This window comes from Heptranchias perlo, chromosome 9 (genome assembly GCF_035084215.1).
Source record: "Heptranchias perlo isolate sHepPer1 chromosome 9, sHepPer1.hap1, whole genome shotgun sequence".
In the NCBI taxonomy this organism is placed as follows: domain Eukaryota; kingdom Metazoa; phylum Chordata; class Chondrichthyes; order Hexanchiformes; family Hexanchidae; genus Heptranchias; species Heptranchias perlo.
The window spans coordinates 79,865,455-79,880,790 of NC_090333.1; positions in this window are offsets into that span (position 1 = coordinate 79,865,455).

Genomic DNA, 15,336 nt, shown 5'->3' on the forward strand with positions numbered 1-15,336 from the left:
CTGGATTTGTAATCCTGTGCTGGATTTGTAATCCTGTGCTGGATTTGTATCCCTGTGCTTGATTTGTATCCCTGTGCTGGATTTCTATCCCTGTGCTGGATTTGTAACCCTGTGCTGGATTTCTATCCCTGTGCTGGATTTGTAACCCTGTGCTGGATTTGTATCCCTGTGCTGGAATTGTAACCCTGTGCTGGATTTGTATCCCTGTGCTGGATTTGTATCCCTGTGCTGGAATTGTATCCCTGTGCTGGATTTGTATCCCTGTGCTGGATTTGTATCCCTGTGCTGGATTTGTATCCCTGTGCTGGATTTGTAATCCCGTGCTGGATTTGTCTCCCTGTGCTGGATTTGTATCCCTGTGCTGGATTTGTAATCCCGTGCTGGATTTGTATCCCTGTGCAGGATTTGTATCCCTGTGCTGGATTTGGATCCCTGTGCTGGATTTGTAACCCTGTGCTGGATTTGTAATCATGTGCTGGATTTGTAACCCTGTGCTGGATTTGTAATCATGTGCTGGATTTGTATCCCTGTGCTGGATTTGTAATCATGTGCTGGATTTGTGTCCCTGTGCTGGATTTGTATCCCTGTGCTGGATTTGTAACCCTGTGCTGGATTTGTATCCCTATGCTGGATTTGTAACCCTGTGCTGGATTTGTATCCCTGTGCTGGATTTGTAACCCTGTGCTGGATTTGTAATCCTATGGTGGATTTGTATCCCTGTGCTGGATTTGTAACCCTGTGCTGGATTTGTAATCCTATAGTGGATTTCTATCCCTGTGCTGGATTTGTAACCCTGTGCTGGATTGGTATCCCTGTGCGGGATTTGTAACCCTGTGCTGGATTTGTAATCCTATGGTGGATTTCTATCCCTGTGCTGGATTTGTAATCCTGTGCTGGATTTGTAACCCTGTGCTGGATTTGTAATCCGATGGTGGATTTGTATCCCTGTGCTGGATTTGTAATCCTGTGCTGGATTTGTAATCCTGTGCTGGATTTGTATCCCTGTGCTGGATTTGTATCCCTGTGCTGGATCTGAATCCCTGTGCTGGATTTGTAACCCTGTGCTGGATTTGTAACCCTGTGCTCGATTTGTATCCCTGTGCTGGATTTGTGTCCCTGTGCTGGATTTGTAATCCTGTGCTGGATTTGTAATCCTGTGCTTGATTTGAAATTGTTGTGCTGGATTTGTATCCCTGTGCTGGATTTGTATCCCTGTGCTGGATTTGTAATCCTGTGCTGGATTTGTATCCCTGTGCTGGATTTGTATCCCTGTGCTGGATTTGTAATCCCGTGCTGGATTTGTATCCCTGTGCTGGATTTGTATCCCTGTGCTGGATTTGTAATCCCGTGCTGGATTTGTATCCCTGTGCAGGATTTGTATCCCTGTGCTGGATTTGTATCCCTGTGCTGGATTTGTAACCCTGTGCTGGATTTGTAATCATGTGCTGGATTTGTAACCCTGTGCTGGATTTGTAATCATGTGCTGGATTTGTATCCCTGTGCTGGATTTGTAATCATGTGCTGGATTTGTGTCCCTGTGCTGGATTTGTATCCCTGTGCTGGATTTGTAACCCTGTGCTGGATTTGTATCCCTGTGCTGGATTTGTAACCCTGTGCTGGATTTGTATCCCTGTGCTGGATTTGTAACCCTGTGCTGGATTTGTAATCCTATGGTGGATTTGTATCCCTGTGCTGGATTTGTAACCCTGTGCTGGATTTGTAATCCTATAGTGGATTTCTATCCCTGTGCTGGATTTGTAACCCTGTGCTGGATTGGTATCCCTGTGCGGGATTTGTAACCCTGTGCTGGATTTGTAATCCTATGGTGGATTTCTATCCCTGTGCTGGATTTGTAATCCTGTGCTGGATTTGTAACCCTGTGCTGGATTTGTAATCCTATGGTGGATTTGTATCCCTGTGCTGGATTTGTAATCCTGTGCTGGATTTGTAATCCTGTGCTGGATTTGTATCCCTGTGCTGGATTTGTATCCCTGTGGTGGATTTGTAATCCTGTGCTGGATCTGAATCCCTGTGCTGGATTTGTAACCCTGTGCTGGATTTGTAACCCTGTGCTCGATTTGTGTCCCTGTGCTGGATTTGTAATCCTGTGCTGGATTTGTAATCCTGTGCTTGATTTGAAATTGTTGTGCTGGATTTGTATCCCTCTGCTGGATTTGTATCCCTGTGCTGGATTTGTAATCCTGTGCTGGATTTGTATCCCTGTGCTGGATTTGTAACCTTGTGCTGGATTTGTAACCCTGTGCTGGATTTGTATCCCTGTGCTGGATTTGTAACCTTGTGCTGGATTTGTAATCCTGTGCTGGATTTCTATCCCTGTGCTGGATTTGTGTCCCTTTGCTGGATTTGTATCCCTGTGTTGGATTTGTATCCCTGTGCTGGATTTGTAACCTTGTGCTGGATTTGTAATCCTGTGCTGGATTTCTATCCCTGTGCTGGATTTGTGTCCCTTTGCTGGATTTGTATTCCTGTGCTGGATTTGTAACCCTGTGCTGGATTTGTAATCCTTGTGCTGGATTTGTAACCCTGTGCTGGATTTGTATCCCTGTCCTGGATTTGTAATCGTTGTGCTGGATTTGTAATCCTGTGCTGGATTTGTAATTGTTGTGCTGGATTTGTATCCCTGTGCTTGATTTGTATCCCTGTGCTGGATTTGTATTCCTGTGCTGGATTTGTAACCCTGTGCTGGATTTGTAATCCTTGTGCTGGATTTGTAACCCTGTGCTGGATTTGTATCCCTGTCCTGGATTTGTAATCGTTGTGCTGGATTTGTAATCCTGTGCTGGATTTGTAATCGTTGTGCTGGATTTGTATCCCTGTGCTGGATTTGTATCCCTGTGCTGGATTTGTAATCCTTGTGCTGGATTTGTAATCCCGTGCTGGATTTGTAACCTTGTGCTGGATTTGGAACCCTCTGCTGGATTTCTAACCCTGCGCTGGATTTGTATCCCTGTGCTGGATTTGTAATCCTTGTGCTAGATTTGTAACCTTATGCTGGATTTGTAATCCTGTGCTGGATTTGTAATCGTTGTGCTGGATTTGTATCCCTGTGCTGGATTTGTAATCCTTGTGCTGGATTTGTAATCCCGTGCTGGATTTGTAACCTTGTGCTGGATTTGGAACTCTCTGCTGGATTTCTAACTCTGTGCTGGATTTGTATCCCTGTGCTGGATTTGTAATCCTTGTGCTAGATTTGTAACCTTATGCTGGATTTGTAATCCTGTGCTGGATTTGTAATCGTTGTGCTGGATTTGTAATCCTGTGCTGGATTTGTAACCCTGTGCTGGATTTGTAACCCTGTGCTGGATTTGTATCCCTGTGCTGGATTTGTAACCCTGTGCTGGATTTGTAACCCTGTGCTGAATTTCTATCCCTGTGCTGGATTTGTAACCCTGTGCTGGATTTCTATCCCTGTGCTGGATTTGTAACCCTGTGCTGGATTTCTATCCCTGTGCTGGATATCTATCCCTGTGCTGGATTTGTAACCCTGTGCTGGATTTCTATCCCTGTGCTGGATTTGTAACCCTGTGCTGGATTTCTATCCCTGTGCTGTATTTCTATCCCTGTGCTGGATTTGTAACCCTGTGCTGGATTTGTAACCCTGTGCTGGATTTGTAACCCTGTGCTGGATTTCTATCCCTGTGCTGGATTTGTAACCCTGTGCTGGATTTGTAACCCTGTGCTGGATTTGTAACCCTGTGCTGGATTTGTAACCGTGTGCTGGATTTCTATCCCTGTGCTGGATTTGTAACCCTGTGCTGGATTTGTATCCCTGTGCTGGATTTGTAACCCTGTGCTGGATTTGTAACCCTGTGCTGGATTTCTATCCCTGTGCTGGATTTGTAACCCTGTGCTGGATTTGTATCCCTGTGCTGGATTTCTATCCCTGTGCTGGATTTGTAACCCTGTGCTGGATTTGTAACCCTGTGCTGGATTTGTAACCCTGTGCTGGATTTGTATCCCTGTCCTGGATTTGTAATCTTTGTGCTGGATTTGTATCCCTGTCCTGGATTTGTAATCGTTGTGCTGGATTTGTAACCCTGTGCTGGATTTGTAACCCTGTGCTGGATTTCTATCCCTGTGCTGGATTTGTAACCCTGTGCTGGATTTCTATCCCTGTGCTGGATTTGTAACCCTGTGCTGGATTTCTATCCCTGTGCTGGATATCTATCCCTGTGCTGGATTTGTAACCCTGTGCTGGATTTCTATCCCTGTGCTGGATTTGTAACCCTGTGCTGGATTTCTATCCCTGTGCTGTATTTCTATCCCTGTGCTGGATTTGTAACCCTGTGCTGGATTTGTAACCCTGTGCTGGATTTGTAACCCTGTGCTGGATTTCTATCCCTGTGCTGGATTTGTAACCCTGTGCTGGATTTGTAACCCTGTGCTGGATTTGTAACCCTGTGCTGGATTTCTATCCCTGTGCTGGATTTGTAACCCTGTGCTGGATTTGTATCCCTGTGCTGGATTTGTAACCCTGTGCTGGATTTGTAACCCTGTGCTGGATTTCTATCCCTGTGCTGGATTTGTATCCCTGTGCTGGATTTGTAACCCTGTTCTGGATTTGTAACCCTGTGCTGGATTTCTATCCCTGTGCTGGATTTGTAACCCTGTGCTGGATTTGTATCCCTGTGCTGGATTTCTATCCCTGTGCTGGATTTGTAACCCTGTGCTGGATTTGTAACCCTGTGCTGGATTTGTAACCCTGTGCTGGATTTGTATCCCTGTCCTGGATTTGTAATCGTTGTGCTGGATTTGTATCCCTGTCCTGGATTTGTAATCGTTGTGCTGGATTTGTAACCCTGTGCTGGATTTGTAACCCTGCGCTGGATTTCTATCCCTGTGCTCGATTTGTAACCCTGTGCTGGATTTCTATCCCTGTGCTGGATTTGTAACCCTGTGCTGGATTTCTATCCCTGTGCTGGATATCTATCCCTGTGCTGGATTTGTAACCCTGTGCTGGATTTCTATCCCTGTGCTGGATTTGTAACCCTGTGCTGGATTTCTATCCCTGTGCTGTATTTCTATCCCTGTGCTGGATTTGTAACCCTGTGCTGGATTTGTAACCCTGTGCTGGATTTGTAACCCTGTGCTGGATTTCTATCCCTGTGCTGGATTTGTAACCCTGTGCTGGATTTGTAACCCTGTGCTGGATTTGTAACCCTGTGCTGGATTTGTAACCCTGTGCTGGATTTCTATCCCTGTGCTGGATTTGTAACCCTGTGCTGGATTTGTATCCCTGTGCTGGATTTGTAACCCTGTGCTGGATTTGTAACCCTGTGCTGGATTTCTATCCCTGTGCTGGATTTGTAACCCTGTGCTGGATTTCTATCCCTGTGCTGGATTTGTAACCCTGTGCTGGATTTGTAACCCTGTGCTGGATTTGTAACCCTGTGCTGGATTTGTAACCCTGTGCTGGATTTCTATCCCTGTGCTGGATTTGTAACCCTGTGCTGGATTTGTATCCCTGTGCTGGATTTGTAACCCTGTGCTGGATTTGTAACCCTGTGCTGGATTTCTATCCCTGTGCTGGATTTGTAACCCTGTGCTGGATTTGTATCCCTGTGCTGGATTTCTATCCCTGTGCTGGATTTGTAACCCTGTGCTGGATTTGTAACCCTGTGCTGGATTTGTAACCCTGTGCTGGATTTGTATCCCTGTCCTGGATTTTTAATCGTTGTGCTGGATTTGTATCCCTGTCCTGGATTTGTAATCGTTGTGCTGGATTTGTAACCCTGTGCTGGATTTGTAACCCTGTGCTGGATTTCTATCCCTGTGCTGGATTTGTAACCCTGTGCTGGATTTCTATCCCTGTGCTGGATTTGTAACCCTGTGCTGGATTTCTATCCCTGTGCTGGATATCTATCCCTGTGCTGGATTTGTAACACTGTGCTGGATTTCTATCCCTGTGCTGGATTTGTAACCCTGTGCTGTATTTCTATCCCTGTGCTGTATTTCTATCCCTGTGCTGGATTTGTAACCCTGTGCTGGATTTGTAACCCTGTGCTGGATTTGTAACCCTGTGCTGGATTTCTATCCCTGTGCTGGATTTGTAACCCTGTGCTGGATTTGTAACCCTGTGCTGGATTTGTAACCCTGTGCTGGATTTGTAACCCTGTGCTGGATTTCTATCCCTGTGCTGGATTTGTAACCCTGTGCTGGATTTGTATCCCTGTGCTGGATTTGTAACCCTGTGCTGGATTTGTAACCCTGTGCTGGATTTCTATCCCTGTGCTGGATTTGTAACCCTGTGCTGGATTTGTATCCCTGTGCTGGATTTCTATCCCTGTGCTGGATTTGTAACCCTGTGCTGGATTTGTAACCCTGTGCTGGATTTGTAACCCTGTGCTGGATTTCTATCCCTGTGCTGGATTTCTATCCCTGTGCTGGATTTGTAACCCTGTGCTGGATTTGTAACCCTGTGCTGGATTTGTAACCCTGTGCTGGATTTGTAACCCTGTGCTGGATTTCTATCCCTGTGCTGGATTTGTAACCCTGTGCTGGATTTCTATCCCTGTGCTGGATTTGTAATCCTGTGCTGGATTTCTATCCCTGTGCTGGATTTGTGTCCCTTTGCTGGATTTGTAACCCTGTGCTCGATTTGTAACCCTGTGCTGGATTTGTATCCCTGTCCTGGATTTGTAATCGTTGTGCTGGATTTGTAATCCTGTGCTGGATTTGTAATCATTGTGCTGGATTTGTATCCCTGTGCTGGATTTGTATCCCTGTGCTGGATTTGTAATCCTTGTGCTGGATTTGTAATCCCGTGCTGGATTTGTAACCTTGTGCTGGATTTGGAACCCTCTGCTGGATTTCTAACCCTGCGCTGGATTTGTATCCCTGTGCTGGATTTGTAATCCTTGTGCTAGATTTGTAACCTTATGCTGGATTTGTAATCCTGTGCTGGATTTGTAATCGTTGTGCTGGATTTGTATCCCTGTGCTGGATTTGTAATCCTTGTGCTGGATTTGTAATCCCGTGCTGGATTTGTAACCTTGTGCTGGATTTGGAACTCTCTGCTGGATTTCTAACCCTGTGCTGGATTTGTATCCCTGTGCTGGATTTGTAATCCTTGTGCTAGATTTGTAACCTTATGCTGGATTTGTAATCCTGTGCTGGATTTGTAATCGTTGTGCTGGATTTGTAATCCTGTGCTGGATTTGTAACCCTGTGCTGGATTTGTAACCCTGTGCTGGATTTGTATCCCTGTGCTGGATTTGTAACCCTGTGCTGGATTTGTAACACTGTGCTGGATTTCTATCCCTGTGCTGGATTTGTAACCCTGTGCTGGATTTCTATCCCTGTGCTGGATATCTATCCCTGTGCTGGATTTGTAACCCTGTGCTGGATTTCTATCCCTGTGCTGGATTTGTAACCCTGTGCTGGATTTCTATCCCTGTGCTGGATTTGTAACCCTGTGCTGGATTTGTAACCCTGTGCTGGATTTGTAACCCTGTGCTGGATTTGTATCCCTGTGCTGGATTTGTAACCCTGTGCTGGATTTGTAACCCTGTGCTGGATTTCTATCCCTGTGCTGGATTTGTAACCCTGTGCTGGATTTGTATCCCTGTGCTGGATTTCTATCCCTGTGCTGGATTTGTAACCCTGTGCTGGATTTGTAACCCTGTGCTGGATTTGTAACCCTGTGCTGGATTTCTATCCCTGTGCTGGATTTCTATCCCTGTGCTGGATTTGTAACCCTGTGCTGGATTTGTAACCCTGTGCTGGATTTGTAACCCTGTGCTGGATTTCTATCCCTGTGCTGGATTTGTAACCCTGTGCTGGATTTCTATCCCTGTGCTGTATTTGTAACCCTGTGCTGGATTTTGTATCCCTGTGCTGGATTTGTAACCCTGTGCTGGATTTTGTATCCCTGTGCTGGATTTGTAATGCTGTGCGGGTTCGGGCGACATGATGCAGGATTTTTTAGATAAAGAAGGGGAGTTGATGCTCTGAATATTTAAGATGATTGAAGGATCTGATAGGGTCGATAGAGAGAAACTATTTCCTCTGGTGGGGGAGTCCAGAACAAGGGGGCATAATCTTAAAATTAGAGCTCGGCCGTTCAGGGGCGATGTCAGAAAGCATTTCTTCACACAAAGGGGAGTGGAAATCTGGAACTCTCTCCCCCCAAAAAAGCTGAGGGTCCTGGAGGTCAAGTTTTAAAACAGATCGATATATTTTTGTTAGGTCAGGGTATTAAGGGTTACGGAACCAAAATGAAGTTAAGATACAGATCAGCCATGATCTCATTGAATGCGGAACAGAGTCGAGTGGCTGAATGGCCTCCTCCTGTTCCTATGTTCGCATGGGGTAATGGTCTTTATGCTGGACCAGGAATAAAGAGCTCACAGATATGACTGTAATGTCAGAGGGCTAAAGCTAATGATAGCGGAGGTTTTACTGTGTCCCAGACAAGTTAGCTCGCCCGGGTATAATTCCACGAGCACCAGCCTGGTGATTGATGTGTTTCACCTTTAGATCCAACAATTGATGATGAGACTTGGGCTGGGAAAGTCTGTATCCAGTCTGCGAGCCAATGATACACGAGCATTAGCTCGGCTCTGTAAATAGACACTTTGGCCCCAATATTTACGAGGAGTGGGGAGGGAGCGGGGGGGTGGGAGGTTTAAGGGCTCGGTCGACTCAGCCTGTATTCACTCGAGTTCAGAAGAATGAGAGGGGATCTCATTGAAACGTATAAAATTCTGACAGGGCGAGACAGACTGGATGCAGGGAGGATGTTTCCCCTGGCTGGGGGGTCCAGAACGAGGAGTCACAGTCTCAGGATACGGGGTAGGACATTTAGGACTGAGATGAGAAATTTCTTCACTCAGAGGGTGGTGAACCTGTGGAATTCTCTACCACAGAAGGCTGTGGAGGTCAAGTCACTGAATATATTTAAGAAGGAGATAGATAGATTTCTAGACACAAAAGTCATCAAGGGGTATGGGGAGAGAGCGGGAATATGGTATTGAGATAGAGGATCAGCCATGATCATATTGAATGGCGGAGCAGGCTCGAAGGGCCGAATGGCCTTCTCCTGCTCCTATTTTCTATGTTTCTATGAAACATGGAAATACAAGTTTCCCAGAGCTCCTGCTGAATTTAACAGTGTCGGACAGATGGGGTCCGATCGTGGGGAGTGGGGGAGGGGGTCAGCCGAGCGAGGGGGTGCGGTCGCGGGGGTTCGATTGCAGGGGAGTCCGATCAGGGGGGGCTCGGCTGATCGAGTGGGTTCAATCGCGGGGGTCCGATTGTGGGGGGGGGGGGCACATGTACAGTACACAGGGGGAAAATGGGAACAATTCACTCCCATCTGGTATTGTACGGCCCGTGTGTGTCTCAGTATCGGCTCCTGTACATGTACAGTACACACTGGGTAAAAGGGAGCGATTCACTCCCATCTGGTATTGTACAGCCCGTGTGTGTCTCAGTGTCAGCTCCTGTACATGTACAGTACACACTGGGTAAAAGGGAGCGATTCACTCACGCCTGGTACTGTACGGCCCGTGTGTGTCTCAGTATCGGCTCCTGTACATGTGCAGCACACACTGGGTAAAAGGGAGCGATTCACTCCTGTCTGGTACTGCATGGGTTGAACGCATGACGCAGGCTCACCCATGAAGAATGGTGAGGTAGCAGAGGGTCGATGATGGCCCGTTGAGTTCTACCCCAGCACGAACCATTGGTTGCAGGACAGTAGGGGAGGAACCGTAGGGGGACATGGAGAGTGTCAGCTTTTGTCCCCCATATATTTTACATCTCGAGTGCACTGTATCCAGTGACTGTGCTGGCTCCCAATTGAATCACTGAAATTGCAGCACAGAAGGAGGCCATTCAGTCCATCGTAACCACACGGGTGCTAGCACCACATCTGAGTGATCCACTTTAATTCCCTCCCTTCACCCTTTAACATTCGTCCACTTCAAGCCTTTATTGAATTCCCTGATAAATATTATGACTGACAGCCGCACTGAGGTAATGTATTGCCTTTAATTCCCCTCTGTGAGGGAAAAAAGATTCTTCGAAGCCCTCTCTTTGGTTCGGTAGACTGTTACATTTTGGGGGGAGAGATTGTTCAACAAGAAAAAGGGTGGTTTATACTTATTAAATCCTGTCAGAAGTGTCCGGTGAGACCAAACTGAGCAAGCCCCTATCCCCAACACACGGAGAACACCACACCCGGAGCGTTAAAGTGCCTCACTGCCAGAGCCTGACCCACAGGCCCTTGACTACTTCAGGGGCTTCCTTCCTTCCCCTCGCACACTAGCATGAACGGAAATGCCCGGAAGCTTCTGGAAAGGTTATTCGCCTCAGTAAGATAGCCAGTCCGCTGCAGTTCTTTTGCTCTTCCTACATCTCGCCCGTCGATTGAAAGGCCTCACGCCAAGTTTGAAACGTTCCGTGCCCTGGCCCTCGGCCTCCTCCGCAGGGGGACGGATCTGGGTTTGTTTCTGTCGGCGGGGGGGGGGGGGTGGGGGGAGCTGGGTGAGGGGAAGGGGGGAGGGATATTAAGGTGGTCGGGGGTGGGGGTGGGGGGGAAGGGACAGCTTCTTTGTGCCTTGGCATTTTATGGTGGGCAGTGTCAGCGCCAGTGACCAGGCAAGACTTTAGCCGCTGGGCTCCTCGCTGCCCTATATTTAGTTGATTACGAATATGCAATAGTGGTGAAAATAATTCACACCGACAAGCCTCTGTCCAGCCTAATAACATCAAAACCATTAACGGGGGGGGGTAGGAGAGAGAGAAAGAGAGAGAGTGGAACCTGACAGTGCCCTGGGTTTATTATACGACTGTTCAGTCAGGAGCCCTTGGTCCTCCCATCTTACAACACGTAACGTAGTCACGCACTAGATAACCTCAGCGCCAAGGACCCCCCGAGTGCGAGGAACATCGACGGCGTCCATTTTCTGTGTAAAGAACCCTCGTCTCTCCCCCACCCAGATTCACTCCTGAACGGCTGCATTAAATCGCCGGCCAGACTCAACGTCTAAGACCTGACGAGTGAGGTACCTTGATTGCATGCGATTGGCTGATGATGCCGGGCCATGACACTGGGGCCTTGATTTAAATTGACACCTTCCAACGCGATTTATATAAATATAAAATGCAAAGGCCACAAGCAGGAGGCAAGGTGGATTCTGCGTAGCATGTGGTTGTAGGGGCAGTGAAGGGAATTTGGGTTCTCTTGACTCGGCAAATAATATTATCAGGCTTCCTGGCTTCTCGTGCCCCGGATTATTAATTCATCCTCCTTTTGCTTTCTGCATTCGGCCGGTAAATCTTAATGTGAAATAACAAATAATGTATAAAAGACACTTTAAAAACCTCCACAGCACACTCCAGGCCACAGAACCAGGGGAAACTTCCAATCTGTGTGCTGCAAACTGTCTCCTGGGCTCTCGAGACAAGTTGGACGTTACTCTCCCTCTGGTGTTTTGTTCAGGTATTTCTGTATTAAGGTATGTTGCGATTCACTGCCTCGTGTCTGGGCTAGTGATCAGTGTGTACTTTGTTGGTTTCATCGTTAGGTAACATTGATTGAGGTGAAAGAAAGCTGAGGGTCTCTCTCCCATTCGCTGCCCCCTCCCTTCGTTACTTGACTCAATGTGAAGCAGCAACACATCAGAACAGATCTGGAACATATTTTTTTTAATATTAATTCACGGGATGTGGGCGTCCCTGGCGAGGCCGGCATTTATTGCCCATCCCTAATTGCCCTTGAGAAGGTGGTGGTGAGCCGCCTTCTTGAACCGCTGCAGTCCGTGTGGTGAAGGTTCTCCCACAGTGCTGTTAGGAAGGGAGTTCCAGGATTTTGACCCAGCGACGATGAAGGAACGGCGATATATTTCCAAGTCGGGATGGTGTGTGATTTGGAGGGGAACGTGCAGGTAGTGTTGTTCCCATGTACCTGCTGCCCTTGTCCTTCTAGGTGGTAGAGGTCGCGGGTTTGGGAGGTGCTGTCGAAGAAGCCTTGGCGAGTTGCTGCAGTGCATCCTGTGGATGGTGCACACTGCAGCCACAGTGCGCCGGTGGTGAAGGGAGTGAATGTTTCGGGTGGTGGATGGGGTGCCAATCAAGCGGGCTGCTTTGTCCTGGATGGTGTCGAGCTTCTTGAGTGTTGTTGGAACTGCACTCATCCATCCATCGAAAGCAAGGAATGCGCTAGGAAACTGCCAATGAGAAACCATAAGGATGAATCAAAATAACCAATCATGAAATAGCATTCACATTTTCACCATTTGTTTTCTCAGTAACTGAAATTTCTATTTTCCAATGTCCAAAATATGGTTTGTTATATGAAATAGATGTTAAAAACTATATATTTCACATTAACATGATTAAACATAACTATTAAGCTATATTTTGTGTCTTTGAACACTGTCAGCAATTTTTTTACCTGTCGGCCTCAGCTAATGTTTATGATTGACAGCAAAACCAACCATTCACGGAGCGTGCTGGCTGCAAGCCCCGCCCCTCCTGCCCTCTTTCCAAGAGACGCAGAAAATACTGACTGAATTTTTCTGTTTGAAAGTAGAACTAGATGTGATTAAAGTAACCCTGTGAATCCCATTCTGTCGAGCGAGTGGTGAGTACGGTCAATTTTGCCGCAAAGGAAAAAAGTATTTACAGGGAACCAATCACAAAACATTCCATTCAATGCGTTCAGTGCTACTGGAAACATCACAAGCCCCCTCCCCACCCCCACAACCCTCGCCCCCCCACCCCCCAGTACAGGACCCACCACAACCCTCACCCCCCACCCCCCAGTACAGGACCCACCACAACCCTCGCCCCCCACCCCCCAGTACAGGACCCACCACAACCCTCACCCCCCACCCCCCAGTACAGGACCCACCACAACCCTCACCCCCCACCCCCCAGTACAGGACCCACCAGAACCCTCACCCCCCACCCCCAGTACAGGACCCACCACAACCCTCGCCCCCCACCCCCCAGTACAGGACCCACCACAACCCTCACCCCCCACCCTCCAGTACAGGACCCAACACAACCCTCGCCCCCCACCCCCCAGTACAGGACCCACCACAACCCTCACCCCCCACCCCCCAGTACAGGACCCACCACAACCCTCACCCCCCACCCCCCAGTACAGGACCCACCAGAACCCTCACCCCCCACCCCCAGTACAGGACCCACCACAACCCTCGCCCCCCACCCCCCAGTACAGGACCCACCACAACCCTCACCCCCCACCCCCAGTACAGGACCCACCAGAACCCTCACCCCCCACCCCCAGTACAGGACCCACCATAACCCTCGCCCCCCACCCCCCAGTACAGGACCCACCACAACCCTCACCCCCCACCCCCCAGTACAGGACCCACCACAACCCTCACCCCCCACCCCCCAGTACAGGACCTAGCACAACCCTCACCCCCCACCCCCCAGTACAGGACCTAGCACAACCCTCACCCCCCACCCCCAGTACTGGACCCACTACAAACTACATCCCCCCCCCCAGTACTGGACCTACCATAACCCACCCCCACCCCCACCACCCCGCCTAGTACTGGACCCACCAAAAACTACCCCCCAGTACTGGGCCTACCGTAACCTCCCACTCCCTGCCCCCAGTACTGGACCCACCATAGCCCCCTTGTACTGGACTCACCGCAACCCCCACTATTGGACCCACCCAGTACTGCTAGATCTTGTCTTGTGTAATGAGACAGGGTTATTAAGTAATCTCATAGTAAGGGATCCTCTGGGGAAGAGTGATCATAACATGATAGAATTTCACATTGAGTCGAGAGTGACGTACTTAATTCAGAAACTAGAGTCCTAAACTTAAATAAAGCCAATTACATAGGTATGAGGGGCAAGTTGGCTAAGGTAGATTGTGAAATTAGATTAAAAGGTTTGACGGTAGATAAGCAATGGCAAATATTTAAAGAAATATTCCATAATTCTCAACAAACATACATTCCATTGAGAAATAAAAACTCTGGGGGAAAAGTGATCTATCTGTGGCTAACTAAAGAAGTTATGGATAGTATTAGATTAAAAGAGGCTTAAAAGAAGAGATAATGCTGCCAAGAAGAGTAGTAAGCCTGAGGATTAGGAGAGTTTTAGAACCAGTAAAGGATGACCAAAAAATTGATAAAAAGGGAGAAAATAGAATGAGAGTAAACTAGCAAGAAATATAAAAATGTATTGTAAAAGATTCTACACGTATGTAAAAAGGAAGAGAGTAACAAAAGTAAATGTGAGTCCCTTAGAGGCTGAGACAGGAGACATGAAGTCTTTAAAATTGTGTTTAACCCAGCATCCATTTATCTCTGGCCATTCATCCCATTCCTGCTTTGGGACCTTGCTATGCGCAAACTGGCTGCTGGATTTATCTACAAACAACAAAGTGACTACACTTCAAAAGTACATCATTACCTGTGAAGCACTTTGGGACATCTTGAGGTCACGAAAGGTACTCTTTAAATGTGAGTTTTCTCTCTCTCTCTCTTTCTTTCTCTCTTTCCATCTTTCTTTCTCTCTTTCTTTCTTTTTATCTCACTTTCTATCTCTTTCTTTCTATCTCGCTTTCTTTCTCTCTTTCTTTCAAGCTTTCCATCTCTCTTTCTCTCCTTCTTTCTTCCTATCTCTCTTTCTTTCTCTCTTTCTTTCTATCTCTCTTTCTCTCCTTTCTATCGCTCTTTCTATCGCTCTTTCTTTCTCATTTTCTTTCTCTCTTTCTTTCCTTCTTTCTATTTCTTCTTCTTTCTCTCTTTCTTTCCATCTCTCCTTCTTTCTTTCTAGCTCTCTTTCTTTCAAGCTTTCCATCTCTCTTTCTCTCCTTCTTTCTTTCTATCATTCTTTCCATCTCTCTTTCTTTCTCTCTTTCTATCTTTCTCTCTTTCTATCTCTCTTTCTCTCTTTCTATCTCTCTTTCTTTCTCTCTTTCTATCTCTCTCTCTCTCTTTCTTTCTATCTTTCTCTCTTTCTTTCTTTCTATCTTTCTCTCTTTCTATCTCTCTTTCTCTCTTTCTATCTCTCTTTCTTTCTTTCTTTCTTTCTTTCTCTCTTTCTTTCTTTCTATCTTTCTCTCTTTCCATCTCTCTTTCTTTCTCTCTTTCTTTCTTTCTATCTTTCTCTCTTTCTATCCCTCTTTCTTTCTCTCTTTCTTTCTTTCTATCTTTCTCTCTTTCTTTCTAACTTTCTATCTTACCTAGGAAACCTGATCAGATTTCCCTCTGAATGCTGCTACAACACCAGCGATGAATTTATCTATTCTGCAACAAAGTGTTAACGTGTATAATGATTAGATATCTAACATATGCTGAATTAGGTAATTAACTG